We start from the raw sequence: 14,422 nt of genomic DNA, 5'->3' as shown, positions 1-14,422 counted from the left end.
ACATGTAACCAGAGCTTGGTTCCCACTGAAAAAAAAAAGCATGCAAATACTTTCCACATATTGTGCAATGAACACTTACCATGGGATTCAATGCTGTTTCAAAATATTATTGCCCATATTAATTGGTGACCAGCTCCGTGAGTGAGTGGGTCATCATTTATTTTAGATATTTATATAGGGTTGAATATTGAGAGCCTCAGACAAAGTTCTTTCAGCAGATCTTTAAACACACTCATGACTCTTTATTTGTTTTTTTTTTTATTTAGTTTGGTATCAAAATATATACAGCACAAAACTTAGCACTTTACTATTTTTGGTATAGTGTTCAGCATCTCTGCTGTGTGCCTGTCATCCACTCTCAGACCCAGATCTCTTTGAATTTATGGAGGTGAGATGCCATGCATTTTACAAATAGTAACCATCTTCCTTCTCTCTCCTCCCAGACCCCTAATCTCCGGCTTCGTATCACTGTTGACAAAAACCTTATATTCATGGAAATATGCAGGAGCAGAAAATTCCTGTCCTTTTGTTGTTAACTTGGCATCCTCAGGGTCTTTCCATGCAGCATACGTCAAATACCTGAGTGATAATACCCCAAGGAGAGCCAACAGCTGATTACTCTTCAAACTAAATCTTTATTTTGTCCAAATACCAATATTTGCTGCTGACTCTTAAAAGCTTTAACCTCCCTGTAGCTCTACAGGCACCAGAGGTAAAAGAAAGGATGGGGGAGGCATTGAGGGGGTGAGGGGGTGGTCCTGTTTAGAAAGGTTCATTGGAGCAACTCCCATCTGTTTTGTCTGGAAAGCAGAATTTCAGTTTTCAAGTGGAATAGGCAGCTTGTTCCATTAACAAACATTTCATGAATACACTAGTTGTTCAGTTCTGTAGGGTTGTCATAACAAACAGAAAACAGCAGCACTGGCACAACCTAGTAGAACAGTCAGGCTTCTGCCAGTAACCTGGATAGAGAAAAGTTTTATGCTGTGCTTCTCTCAGGAATTGAAGATCAGCAGAGACTCAAGATGCACAAACATTGTTGCTGCTGCTTTATTTGTTTGTCTTAGTCTGTCCAACCAGATTTCCCTTGGAAATATATAAATGTTTGAAACATTTGCTGCTGCTGCAAATATATTACTGTAGCTGCATAATCCTGTACATCCTTTTCTCCTCAGAGGGATAGAGACTATTCCAATCATTTACAGTTATATTCCTTAACGTTGAAATGGGTAACCAATATGTGATCAGAGGAGAAAATACAAGACAGTGTAGATACTTTGACCATGTTTCCAAAATAAAACGTTTAAAAACACTTACAACCTATGAGCTGTATTGATACTGCAAACTCTTAAAACCACCTCAATAGCAGTTACTTATTCTTACTCTTGTATGAAATAAAATACAATTAGTTGAAAAAAGGTGATAACAAGGTGTTTTCAATGTGTAAGTTTGATGGTGCCTTTGGTCAAGATGATAATTATCAAAACTATGATTTGAAGCAAGTTTATAAAATAAAGTTTGAAAGATATGAAGCTCCTCTGTTAATTTTCCTATCATGTTTGGCTAAAGGGACATGCCATCTAGTTGTAGGGATAAGTCATAACTTATTTTTCGAGAAAGTGTACGTGTGAGTTAGAGAAGCAAAGGACATCATAACAATCCCCAAGTACATAGAAGTCAGATTGGTAGAACCATCATCGTGTTAAACAAGCAGAAATTAGTACTCAGACAGAGCCATTTAGCAATAACATCATTTTTCTCTTATTTGGCTAAACCATATACGTCATGCCTAGGCAAATTCTTTTAAAGCAAGGATTTTGCTTTGTAAAACATGTATGTATGTAGGTATGCATGCATGTATGTGTATATATGTCTACATGTGTAGGTGTAAGGACATATGTTTATATGTTGTATATATGTATAAATATGTGTATATGTATATGTGTATATATATATATGTATTTGGCTATATATATATATATATATATGTATATACATGTGTGTGTGTATATATATATGTGTGTGTATGTATATTTATATATATATATTTGTATGTGTATATTTGTATATAATGTAACAAACAAATGCACACTATTATCTAATTTTAAGAAACTTTTCTCATATATACATTAGTACTCAAGAATTTTAATAGTTCATTTATAAATGTTGATTCATTTTAAACTTACAGTTCAGAAAATAGATTCAATATAGGTAATTTATTTTTATACTATCAAATTTTACATCTTTATAAAATCACAAATATTTACATTAGTTATGTGACTGTATATATGTTTTAGCATGAGACATATCTAATTAGCTTTTCAAGGATATGATATAGTTTCAGGACACTACTAGATTTATGTGAGGTAGAAAATATATCAAAGGACTGCTATATATAATAGATCAGAGTGATATATATATACATATATATATATATATGTATAGATAGAGATAGGCAGATACATACATACATACATATGTACATACATACATACATACATGTATACATGCATAGTTACTATGATGAAAGGATACAGATGATAAATAGACAAATATCACAAACTCAGAATCATCAATTATGAAATAATTAGTATTGAAATATAATAATATCTTCTAATATGGATCAAAATTTTAAATGTGAATTTTGTCCATATTTTAATACCTAAAGGGATATTTATCAGACATAATCTTTAAAATAAAATGTCTATTTGATATTTCCACCCAGGTAGATAACGGACATGAAATACTTAACCTCCTTTACATCTGTCAAATTATCCCATCATCTTGTCTTTGATCCTTAAATGCATAACATCATACTTTTTATCCATGTTCAAATCTTCCATCATTTTCCACCCTTCTCTGAATTCTACCTCATATCCTATCACTATATTTAAGTCTCTAATAAATCGTTATATGCTGTCATGAAAATTATTCATGATGAATCACTTTTTATCTTTACTAACACTGCTCTCATAGAGGTAACTATTATTTCTCTGTCACAAATGTGATCACTATCCCCTTCTCTATTTTCAGCACTATTTTCACCATCAACCATTTTATAAGTTCTTGTTATATGAGATAATACAATGATCTTTCTTTTTTTTTTTTCAGGGCTGGGGACCGAACCCAGGACATTGCGCTTAATAGGCAAGCGCTCTACCAATGAGCTAAATCCCCAACCCCAAAATGATCTATTTTTCCCCTACTAAATTATGTACCAACAGTTTGTTCCATTGAAACTTTAGACAAGAAAAACAAAGTTGTTACAATGTGGTAGTTCTAATCAGACTTAAAACTGAAAGTTGTTTATATGACAAGAATCATAGGAGGAGCACTTCTGGAAGAGAAAGCAGACTTGTAGAAGAAGACTTCATACAGGGAAATGCTTCATGCAATTGAAAACAAAAAAGTGTAAAGGACCTGAACTTTCACATTGAGTGAAAGTTGTTGAAGAATATTTACAAGTGACGCTGAGTGGATTACATAAGCAGGTTTATTTATAAATCCATGGTAAATACTAGAAAAAATGGCATCAAAGTGTAATAAAGCAGAAAAGAAAATAAAGTTGAAATTTGGTACCGGTTACAGTATGTATGTTGCTAACTTGAACATGCTGAAGGTTATAGGATGATTTAATGTGATGAATGGCTCAGATAAACTAACAATATTGCATGACTCTTTAATGAAATAACTCTATACTGAGAACACAACAATAATCTGTGACATAAATCTGTTCAGTTGTGGTTATATTCTTTAATATTATTTTTTAAAACATTCATTCAATTAAATAAAATCCAATAAGGGACTGAAGATAACCTTTTCATCTTTGGCATATCCAATCTCTAAACAGACAGAGTATAGTGGATGAAACTTCTTCCAGCATTTGCCTACACCAGATATTATTAATTTAAAAAAATAAATATAGCAGAGTATCCTATTTGTGGGCAATTGCTACTAAGAACTAATAATCTCCTCAGAAAGACCTCAAATAAAGGCAATCTAAAGTAACTTTCCCCTTTAAATACTAAAAATCTTAAACATGAAGCTTGCTTATCATTGTCACCATTATCATATACACCATTTGTAATTATTTCGTTTTTTTTTGAAGCAGCCCCAGTTCATGCTTTATTTCTTTTTTTTTTTATTAACTTGAGTATTTCTTATACACATTTCGAGTGTTATTCCCTTTCCTGGTATCCGGGCAAACATCCCCCTCCCCCCTCACCTTCCTTATGGGTGTTCCCCTCCCAACCCTCCCCCCATTGCCGCCCTCCCCGCACCAGTCTAGTTCACTGGGGGTTCAGTCTTAGCAGGACCCAGGGCTTCCCCTTCTACTGGTGCTCTTACTAGGATATTCATTGCTTCCTATGAGGTCAGAGTCCAGGGTCAGTCCATGTATAGTCTTTAGTTAGTGGCTTAGTCCCTGGAAGCTCTGGTTGCTTGGCATTGTTGTACATATGGGGTCTCGAGCCCCTTCAAGCTCTTCCTGTTCTTTCTCTGATTCCTTCAACGGGGGTTCTATTCTCAGTTCAGTGGTATGCTGCTGGTATTCGCCTCTGTATTTGCTGTATTCTGGCTGTGTCTCTCAGGAGCGATCTACATCCTGCTCCTGTCGGTCTGCACTTCTGTGCTTCATCCATCTTGTCTAATTGGGTGGCTGTATATGTATGGACCACATGTGGGAGAGGCTCTGAATGGGTGTTCCTTCAGTCTCTGTTTTAATCTTTGCCTCTCTCTTCCCTGCCAAGGGTATTCTTGTTCCCCTTTTAAAGAAGGAGTGAAGCATTCACGTTTTGATCATCCGTCTTGAGTTTCATTTGCTCTAGGCATATAGGGTAATTCAAGCATTTGGGCTAATAGCCACTTATCAATGAGTGCATACCATGCATGTCTTTCTGTGATTGGGTTAGCTCACACAGGATGATGTTTTCCAGTTCCAACCATTTTCCTACGAATTTCATAAAGTCATTGTTTTTGATAGCTGAGTAATATTCCATTGTGTAGATGTACCACATTTTCTGTATCCATTCCTCTTTTGAAGGGCATCTGGGTTCTTTCCAGCTTCTGGCTATTATAAATAAGGCTGCAATGAACATAGTGGAGCACGTGTCTTTTTTATATGTTGGGGCATCTTTTGGGTATATGCCCAAGGGAGGTATAGCTGGATCCTCAGGCAGTTCAATGTCCAAATTGCAGAGGATCCTCCAGACTGATTTCCAGAATGGTTGTACCAGTTTGCAACCCCACCAACAACGGAGGAGTGTTCCTCTTTCTCCGCCTCCTCGCCAGCATCTGCTGTCCCCTGAGTTTTTGATCTTAGCCATTCTCACTGGTGTGAGGTGAAATCTCAGGGTTGTTTTGATTTGCATTTCCTTTATGACTAAAGATGTTGAATATTGCTTTAGGTGTTTCTCAGCCATTCGGCATTCCTCAGCTGTGAATTCTTTGTTTAGCTCTGAGCCCCATTTTTTTAATAGGGTTATTTGTTTCCCTGCGGTCTAACTTCTTGAGTTCTTTGTATATTTTGGATATAAGGCCTCTATCTGTTGTAGGATTGGTAAAGATCTTTTCCCAATCTGTTGGTTGCTGTTTTGTCCAAACCACACAATCCTTTGCCTTACAGAAGCTTTGCAGTTTTATGAGATCCCATTTGTCGATTCTTGATCTGAAGAGCGTAAGCCATTGGTGTTTTGTTCAGGAAATTTTTTCCAGTGCCCATGTGTTCCAGATGCTTCCCTAGTTTTTCTTCTATTAGTTTGAGTGTGTCTGGTTTGATGTGGAGGTCCTTGATCCACTTGGACTTGAGCTTTGTACCGGGTAATAAGCATGGATCGATCTGCATTCTTCTACTTGTTCACCTCCAGTTGAACTAGCACCATTTGCTGAAAATGCCATCTTTTTTCCATTGGATGGTTTTGGCTCCTTTGTCAAAAATCAAGTGACCATAGGTATGTGGGTTCATTTCTGGGTCTTCAATTCTATTCCATTGGTCTATCTGTCTGTCTTTGTACCAATTCCATGCAGTTTTTATCACTTTTGCTCTGTAATAGTGCTTGAGTTCAGGGATAGTGATTCCCCCTGAAGTCCTTTTATTGTTGAGGATAGCTTTAGCTATCCTGGGTTTTTTGTTATTCCAGATGAATTTGCTAATTGTTCTGTCTAACTCTTTGAAGAATTGGATTGGGATTTTGGTGGGGATTGCATTGAATCTGTAGATTGCTTTTGGTAAAATGGCCATTTTTACTATATGAATCCTGCCAATCCATGAGCATGGGAGATCTTTCCATCTTCTGAGGTCTTCTTCAATTTCCTTCTTCAGTGTCTTGAAGTTCTTATTGTACAGATCTTTTACTTCCTTGGTTAAAGTCACACCGAGGTACTTTATATTATTTGGGTCTATTATGAAGGGTGTCATTTCCATAACTTCTTTCTTGGCTTGTTTCTCTTTTGTATAGAGGAAGGCAACTGATTTATTTGAGTTAATTTTATACCCAGCCACTTTGCTGAAGTTGTTTATCAGCTTTAGTAGTTCTCTGGTGGAACTTTTGGGATCACTTAAATATACTATCATATCATCTGCAAATAGTGAAATTTTGACTTCTTCTTTTCCGATCTGTATCCCCTTGACCTCCTTTTGTTGTCTGATTGCTCTGGCTAGAACTTCAAGAACTATATTGAATAAGTAGGGAGAGAGTGGGCAGCCTTGTCTAGTCCCTGATTTTAGTGGGATTGCTTCAAGTTTCTCTCCATTTAGTTTAATGTTAGCAACTGGTTTGCTGTATATGGCTTTTACTATGTTCAGGTATGGGCCTTGAATTCCTATTCTTTCCAGGCTTTTATCATGAAGGGGTGTTGGATTTTGTCAAATGCTTTCTCAGCGTCTAATGAAATGATCATGTGGTTTTGTTCTTTCAGTTTGTTTATATAATGGATCACGTTGATGGTTTTCCGTATATTAAACCATCCCTGCATGCCTGGGATGAAGCCTACCTGGTCATGGTGGATGATTGTTTTGATGTGCTCTTGGATTCGGTTTGCCAGAATTTTGTTGAGTATTTTTGCGTCGATATTCATAAGGGAAATTGGTCTGAAGATCTCTTTCTTTGTTGTGTCTTTGTGTGGTTTAGGTATAAGAGTAATTGTGGCTTCGTAGAAGGTATTCGATAGTGATCCATCTGTTTCAATTTTGTGATATAGTTTGGATAATATTGGTATGAGGTCTTCTATGAAGGTTTGATAGAATTCTGCACTAAACCCGTCTGGACCTGGGCTCTTTTTGGTTGGGAGACCTTTAATGACTGCTTCTATTTCCTTAGGAGTTATGGGGTTGTTTAACTGGTTTATCTGTTCCTGATTTAACTTCGGTACCTGGTATCTGTCTAGGAAATTGTCCATTTCCTGAAGATTTTCAAGTTTTGTTGAATATAGGTTTTTATAGTAAGATCTGATGATTTTTTGAATTTCCTCTGAATCTGTTGTTATGTCTCCCTTTTCATTTCTGATTTTGTTAATTTGGACACACTCTCTGTGTCCTCTCGTTAGTCTGGCTAAGGGTTTATCTATCTTGTTGATTTTCACAAAGAACCAACTTTTGGTTCTGTTGATTCTTTCTACGGTCGTTTTTGTTTCTACTTGGTTGATTTCCGCTCTGAGTTTGATTATTTCCTGCCTTCTACTCCTCTTGGGTGTATTTGCTTCTTTTTGTTCTAGAGCTTTTAGGTGTGCTGTCAAGCTGCTGACATATGCTCTTTCCTGTTTCTTTCTGCAGGCACTCAGCGCTATGAGTTTTCCTCTTAGCACAGCTTTCATTGTGTCCCATAAGTTTGGGTATGTTGTATCTTCATTTTCATTAAATTCTAAAAACTTTTTAATTTCTTTCTTTATTTCTTCCTTGATCAGTTTATCATTGAGTAGAGCATTGTTCAATTTCCACGTATATGTGGGCATTCTTCCTTGATTGTTATTGAAGACCAGTTTTAGGCCGTGGTGGTCTGATAGCACGCATGGGATTATTTCTATTTTCTGTACCTGTTGAGACCCGTTTTTTGACCAATTATGTGGTCAATTTTGGAGAAAGTACCATGAGGAGCTGAGAAGAAGGTATATCTTTTTGCTTTAGGATAGAATGTTCTATAAATATCCATTAAGTCCATTTGGCTCATGACTTCTCTTAGTCTGTCTACATCTCTGTTTAATTTCTGTTTCCATGATCTGTCCATTGATGAGAGTGGGGTGTTGAAATCTCCCACTATTATTGTGTGAGGTGCAATGTGTGTTTTGAGCTTTAGTAAGGTTTCTTTTACATATGTAAGTGCCCTTGTATTTGGGGCATAGATATTTAGGATTGAGAGTTCATCTTGGTGGATTTTTCCTTTGATGAATACGAAGTGTCCTTCCTTATCTTTTTTGATGACTTTTAGTTGAAAATTGATTTTATTTGATATTAGAATGGCTACTCCAGCTTGCTTCTTCTGACCATTTGTTTGGAAAATTGTTTTCCAGCCTTTCACTCTGAGGTAATGTCTATCTTTTTCTCTGAGGTGTGTTTCCTGTAGGCAGCAGAATGCAGGGTCCTCGTTGCGTATCCAGTTTGTTAATCTATGTCTTTTTATTGGGGAGTTGAGGCCATTGATTTTGAGAGATATTAAGGAATAGTGATTATTGCTTCCCGTTATATTCATATTTGGATGTGAGGTTATGTTTGTGTGCTTTCATTCTCTTTGTTTTGTTGCCAAGACGATTAGTTTCTTGCTTCTTCTAGGGTATAGCTTGCCTCCTTATGTTGGGCTTTACCATTTATTATCCTTTGTAGTGCTGGATTTGTAGAAAGATATTGTATAAATTTGGTTTTGACATGGAATATCTTGGTTTCTCCATCAATGTTAATTGAGAGTTTTGCTGGATACAGTAACCTGGGCTGGCATTTGTGTTCTCTTAGGGTCTGTATGATATCAGTCCAGGATCTTCTGGCCTTCATAGTTTCTGGCGAGAAGTCGGCTGTGATTCTGCTAGGTCTGCCTTTTTATGTTACTTGACCTTTTTCCCTTACTGCTTTTAATATTCTTTCTTTATTTTGTGCGTTTGATGTTTATTTTGTGCGTTTGATGTTTTGACAATTATGTGACGGGAGGTGTTTCTTTTCTGGTCCAATCTATTTGGAGTTCTGTAGGCTTCTTGTATGTCATGGGTATCTCTTTTTTTAGGTTAGGGAAGTTTTCTTCTATGATTTTGTTGAAGATATTTACTCGTCCTTTGAGCTGGGAGTCTTCACTCTCTTCTATACCTATTATCCTTAGGTTTGATCTTCTCATTGAGTCCTGGATTTTCTGTATGTTTTGGACCAGTAGCTTTTTCTGCTTTACATTGTCTTTGACAGTTGAGTCAATGATTTCTATGGAATCTTCTGCTCCTGAGATTCTCTCTTCCATCTCTTGAATTCTGTTGGTGAGGCTTGTATCTACAGCTCCTTGTCTCTTCTTTTGGTTTTCTATATCCAGGGTTGTTTCCATGTGTTCTTTCTTGATTGCTTCTATTTCCATTTTTAGTTCCTTCAACTGTTTGATTGTGTTTTCCTGGAATTCTTTCAGGGATTTTTGTGATTCTTCTCTGTAGGCTTCTACTTGTTTATTATTTTTTTTCCTGTGTTTCTCTAAGGGAGTTCTTCATGTCTTTCTTGAAGTCCTCCAGCATCATGATCAAATATCATTTTAAAACTAGATCTTGCTTTTTTGGTGTGTTTGGATATTTCATGTTTATTTTGGTGGGAGAATTGGGCTCCGACGATGCCATGTAGTCTTGGTTTCTGTTGCTTGGGTTCCTGCGCTTGCCTCTCGCCATCAGATTATCTCTAGTGTTACTTTGTTCTGCTATTTCTGACAGTGGCTAGACTGTCCTATAAGCCTGTGTGTCAGGAGTGCTGTAGACCTGTTTTCCTCTCTTTCAGTCAGTTATGGGGACAGAGTGTTCTGCTTTCGGGCGTGTAGTTTTCCTCTCTACAGGTCTTCAGCTGTTCCTGTGGGCCTGTGTCTTGAGTTCACCAGGCAGCTTTTTTGCAGCAGAAAGGTTGGTCTTACCTGTGGTCCTGAGGCTCAAGTTAGCTCGATGGGTGCTGCCAACAGGCTCTGTGTGGCGGCAGCAACCAGGAATACCTGTGCCGCCCCTTCCGGGAGCTTCAGTGCACCAGGGTTCCAGATTGCCTTTGGTGTTTTCCTCTGGCGTCCGAGATGTGTATGTAGAGTGCAGTCTCTTCTGGTTTCCCAGGCGTGTCTGCCTCTCTGAGGGTTTAGCTCTCCCTCCCACGGGATTTGGGTGCAGAGAACTGTTTATCCGGTCTGTTTCCCTCAGGTTCCGGCGGTGTCTCAGGCAGGTGTCCTGCCGCTCCTGGGCCCTCCCCCACGGGAGCTCAGAGGCCTTATACAGTTTCCTCTTGTGCCAGGGATGTGGGCAGGGGTGGGCAGTGTTGGTGGTCTCTTCCGCTCTGCAGCCTTAGGAGTGCCCACCTGACCAGGCGGTGAGGTCTCTTTCCCAAGGGTCTGGGAGGAGAGAGCTGCTGCGGGCCGGGATCCGAGGGTGTGGGACTTCCAGTAAACACAGGACGTGCCAGGTCCTAGAGGAATTCTGCCTCTGTGTCCCGATTTCACCAGGCAGCTTTCTTGCCGTAGACAAGTTGGTCTTACCTGTGGTCCCGAGGCTCAAGTTTGCTCGCGGGGTGCTGCCCACGGGCTCTCTGCGGCGGCAGCAACCAGCAATACCTGTGCCACCCCTTCCGGGAACTTCAATGCACCAAGGTTCCAGATGGCCTTTGGTGTTTTCCTCTGGCGTCTGAGATGTGTATGCAGAGTACAGTCTCTCTGGTTTCCCAGGCGTGTCTGCCTCTCTGAGGGTTTAGCTCTCCCTCCCACCAATTATTTCTTTTTTATATATGACTTTCAGTCACTCTACCTTTCTGATTTTGATATATGCCAAGCTTCACAAAGTGGAGACTGTACACTTCTCAGCAGTCCACATATTACTCCCATTTTCCACTGCATCTGGGCCATTTTACAATCAATGAAATTAATATTTCAAGTAAATGATAATGGGATGCAAATGTAGATTTTGATACTTCATACAATAAAACAAATAAAAAGAGCCAATAAATAACATAATTTGCTTTTATATGAAAACAATAAGTTAATAATATCTTATAATATCAACCCTAATTCATATTGATTCAGTGTTGAAACATATGTGACAATTTTTGTGAAAAGATTAAGTAAATTTTCTGTATCATTGTAATAACAATTGGACATATTCAACATAGAATTGTCAGGCTCAAATATTTTGTAGAAATAATTTTAAAAAACACTCCTAAAATTATTCTAAAAGGTAGATATAGGAGACAAATATAATTCTCAGGCTCCAGATAACCAGCACACATAGTGCTGAGGACTTACCTTCCATATGCATATACAATTTTAATTTCCATAGGAAATATTTTTTTAAATCTCAAAAGCTATATTTATTTAACAGTAAGATTTTAGAAGTGGAAGTTTACTCTTTTCCATTTTCATTAAATTGTGTATTTATTTGCATTTCAATTGTTTTTATCTTTCCTCTCCATCACACCTAACTTCTTCCCCACACGTTTTATACTGGTTGTCCCTTCCCCATTGATATCCCCTTCCTTACTGTCCCAGACGACCAAGTATCCAAACTTTTAAAATTGGTTAGAGAGTCAAACCAAGAATTCTCAACTGAGGTATCTCAATAGCTGAGAAACACATCAAGAAATGTTCAACATCCATAGTTATCAGAAAAATGCAAATCAAAATTAACCAGAGATTCTACATTACACCAATCTCAATGACTAAGAGAAAAAACTGATGCAGTGGCAAAGTAGGCTAGGATGTAGAGATAGTGGAACACTCCTCTACTGCTGTTGGGATTAGTAGCTATCCAGCCACTTTGGATATCAATTTGGATGTTCAGAGAAAATTGCAAATAGCTTTACCTCAAGACCCAGCTTTAGCACTAACTTCAACACATATAAACAAACTTGATCCACATACAACAGGGAAATGTGGTTGAACAGGTTCACAGCAGCCCTACTTACAATAGTCAAATGATGGAAACAAGCATGATATACCTCAACTCCACTGAGGAATAAATAGAGAAATTGTGCTATATTTAAACAAAGGAGCATAACTCAGGTATTAAAAATGAGGACACCAAGAACTTTATAGGCAAAGGGATGGAGCTGGAAATTAGTGAAGTAACAGATATCAAAAAGAACATAACATGGGATGAACTCAGTGACAAGTGGATGTTAGCCCCAAATCTCAGAATGCCCACTATACAGAGCATTTATCACATGAAGAGTAACATGTTAGAAGGCCAAATTTGGATGCTTTCAACCAACTTAGAAAGGATAACAAAATAATCACGAAGGCAGAAGGATGGAGGGACTTATTAGGAGGTAGAGAATGATGGACAAAGTGGGGCGAGTTGCAGCAATGAAATGAGACAAGAGAGAATTCCAGAGGAAAAGTGGAATAAATGACAATAAGCATCAGTGATGGGTGGTGAACTTGGGTGTCCCCAGGAAAGTCCCAGGTGCCAGGGATGCAGGAGGTTCCCATAAAACTACTGGGATGAAGGTACTTGGAATACCAAGCAGCAAAGTGACAGAGACACTAGAGACTGCCTCCTGTACCTAGGCATGCCCCCCAGTAAAGGAAAGGTGCTGCCCACAGAGTTCAAAATATTTATCCTATAAATATTCAAGGCCTAAAAAATGCAAATAAGAAAACAGAGCAAAGACTGAAGGAAAGGCCCTTCAGAGACCTCTCCACCATAAGATACATTTCATCCACAGACTCTAAATCCTGCCCCTATTCCTGATTTCAAGATATGCTTGCAGATAAGACCCTAATATGTCTGTCCTCTGAGGGGCTCTCCCATCACCTGACCGTGACATATGTAGATACAGCTAACCATTGAACAGAACCTGACAGCCAGAAAAGAAGAGTTAGGGGAATGACTGAAGGATCTGAAGGGGATTGGAGCCTAATATGAAGAACAACAGGATCATTAAGTTTACCTTTGAGAGGCTCAGGAAATTTACTACCAACCAGAAAATACTTGGGTCAGTCAATGGCTTCTGCTACATAGATCGTAGAGCATATGGAGAAGACAACAGCCTCATATGCCATATCTGGGAAGGGAGAAAATTGGTCCTGTGGAGACGTCATACCCCAGAGAAGGGGGATGTTGGACGGCTAAAGTGGAAGTGGGCAAGGAGATGGGGGTGCACCATATGAGAAACGAAGAGGATCAGAATGGCTTTGGGGATTCAAGAAAAATACCAGCTTGGGCAATGACATTCAAAATATAAACAAATGAATTATTTTACACATTAGATTATTTACAAATTATTTTACAAATTAGAATATTTTACATATATAGTTAATAATACAAGATATTTATGTTAACAGTAGAGATATTCACGTCTGTCTCCTTAAGGACAATATTAAGGATAATATTCATTATCTGTATTGTTTCAGGTTTACTGACAGTTGAAATCCATAATTTTCATTACTTAGTATTGAAATTTCACATAGATAAACCCAGTCAATGTTTTATCTTCTGTCTTTATAGCTATAAATCTTTAGTTACCTCAGTATAAAATTAAAATAATATTTTGTATTTCTATCCCATTAGGTTTCCATTCAATGCCTCAAATATCTCTCAATCTTTGCTTTACTTTTCTATATTCCCTCCATTGTTGCCTTCTTCCCTGTTTCTTCACATTTGACATTCCTGTTTTGACTGTGTCCCTCAGCAATCCACAAGTATATTTAATCTTCCCAAAATGAGGACAGTCTGGAACATGTCCCTTGACACTTACACTAAACTGATCATACAGATACACAGTTTGGAGAATTAAAATTCAGATTAAAGTGAATTTGGATCCCATTTTTCCTTTTTGATCTGGATTACCTCATCTATGATGACTTTCACAAGTTCCATTCTTTGTCTTGAAAATTACATCCTTTCCTTTTTCCAATCTGTGAAAGCACCACATTTTCTTTATCCCTTCATTTGTTAAGGAACAACTTGGATATTTCCAAATTGTCAAGGGTCTATATACAAGGATGAATCAACATTTGTATATATACCCTCGAGTTATATCATTAGGTGTATCCATTTCCATATTCCTAAAGAAACATCACATTGGTTTCAAAAGTTGTTATAGAAGTTTGCATTCCCACCAGAAGAATAGCAATGTTCCCTTCTCTCCATAACACATTAAAAATAAGTTGACTCAGGTGTTATTAACCTAAATTTTCTGAAAAGGATGAAAAAAAATCTCAGAATAATTTTGTTTTGCATTTCCATAATTTATAAGGATGATACATATTTGCCATTAGATTCTTATTGA

Source organism: Rattus norvegicus, chromosome Y (genome assembly GCF_036323735.1).
Source record: "Rattus norvegicus strain BN/NHsdMcwi chromosome Y, GRCr8, whole genome shotgun sequence".
Classification (NCBI taxonomy): Eukaryota; Metazoa; Chordata; class Mammalia; order Rodentia; family Muridae; genus Rattus; species Rattus norvegicus.
This window is presented reverse-complemented; position numbering follows the sequence as displayed.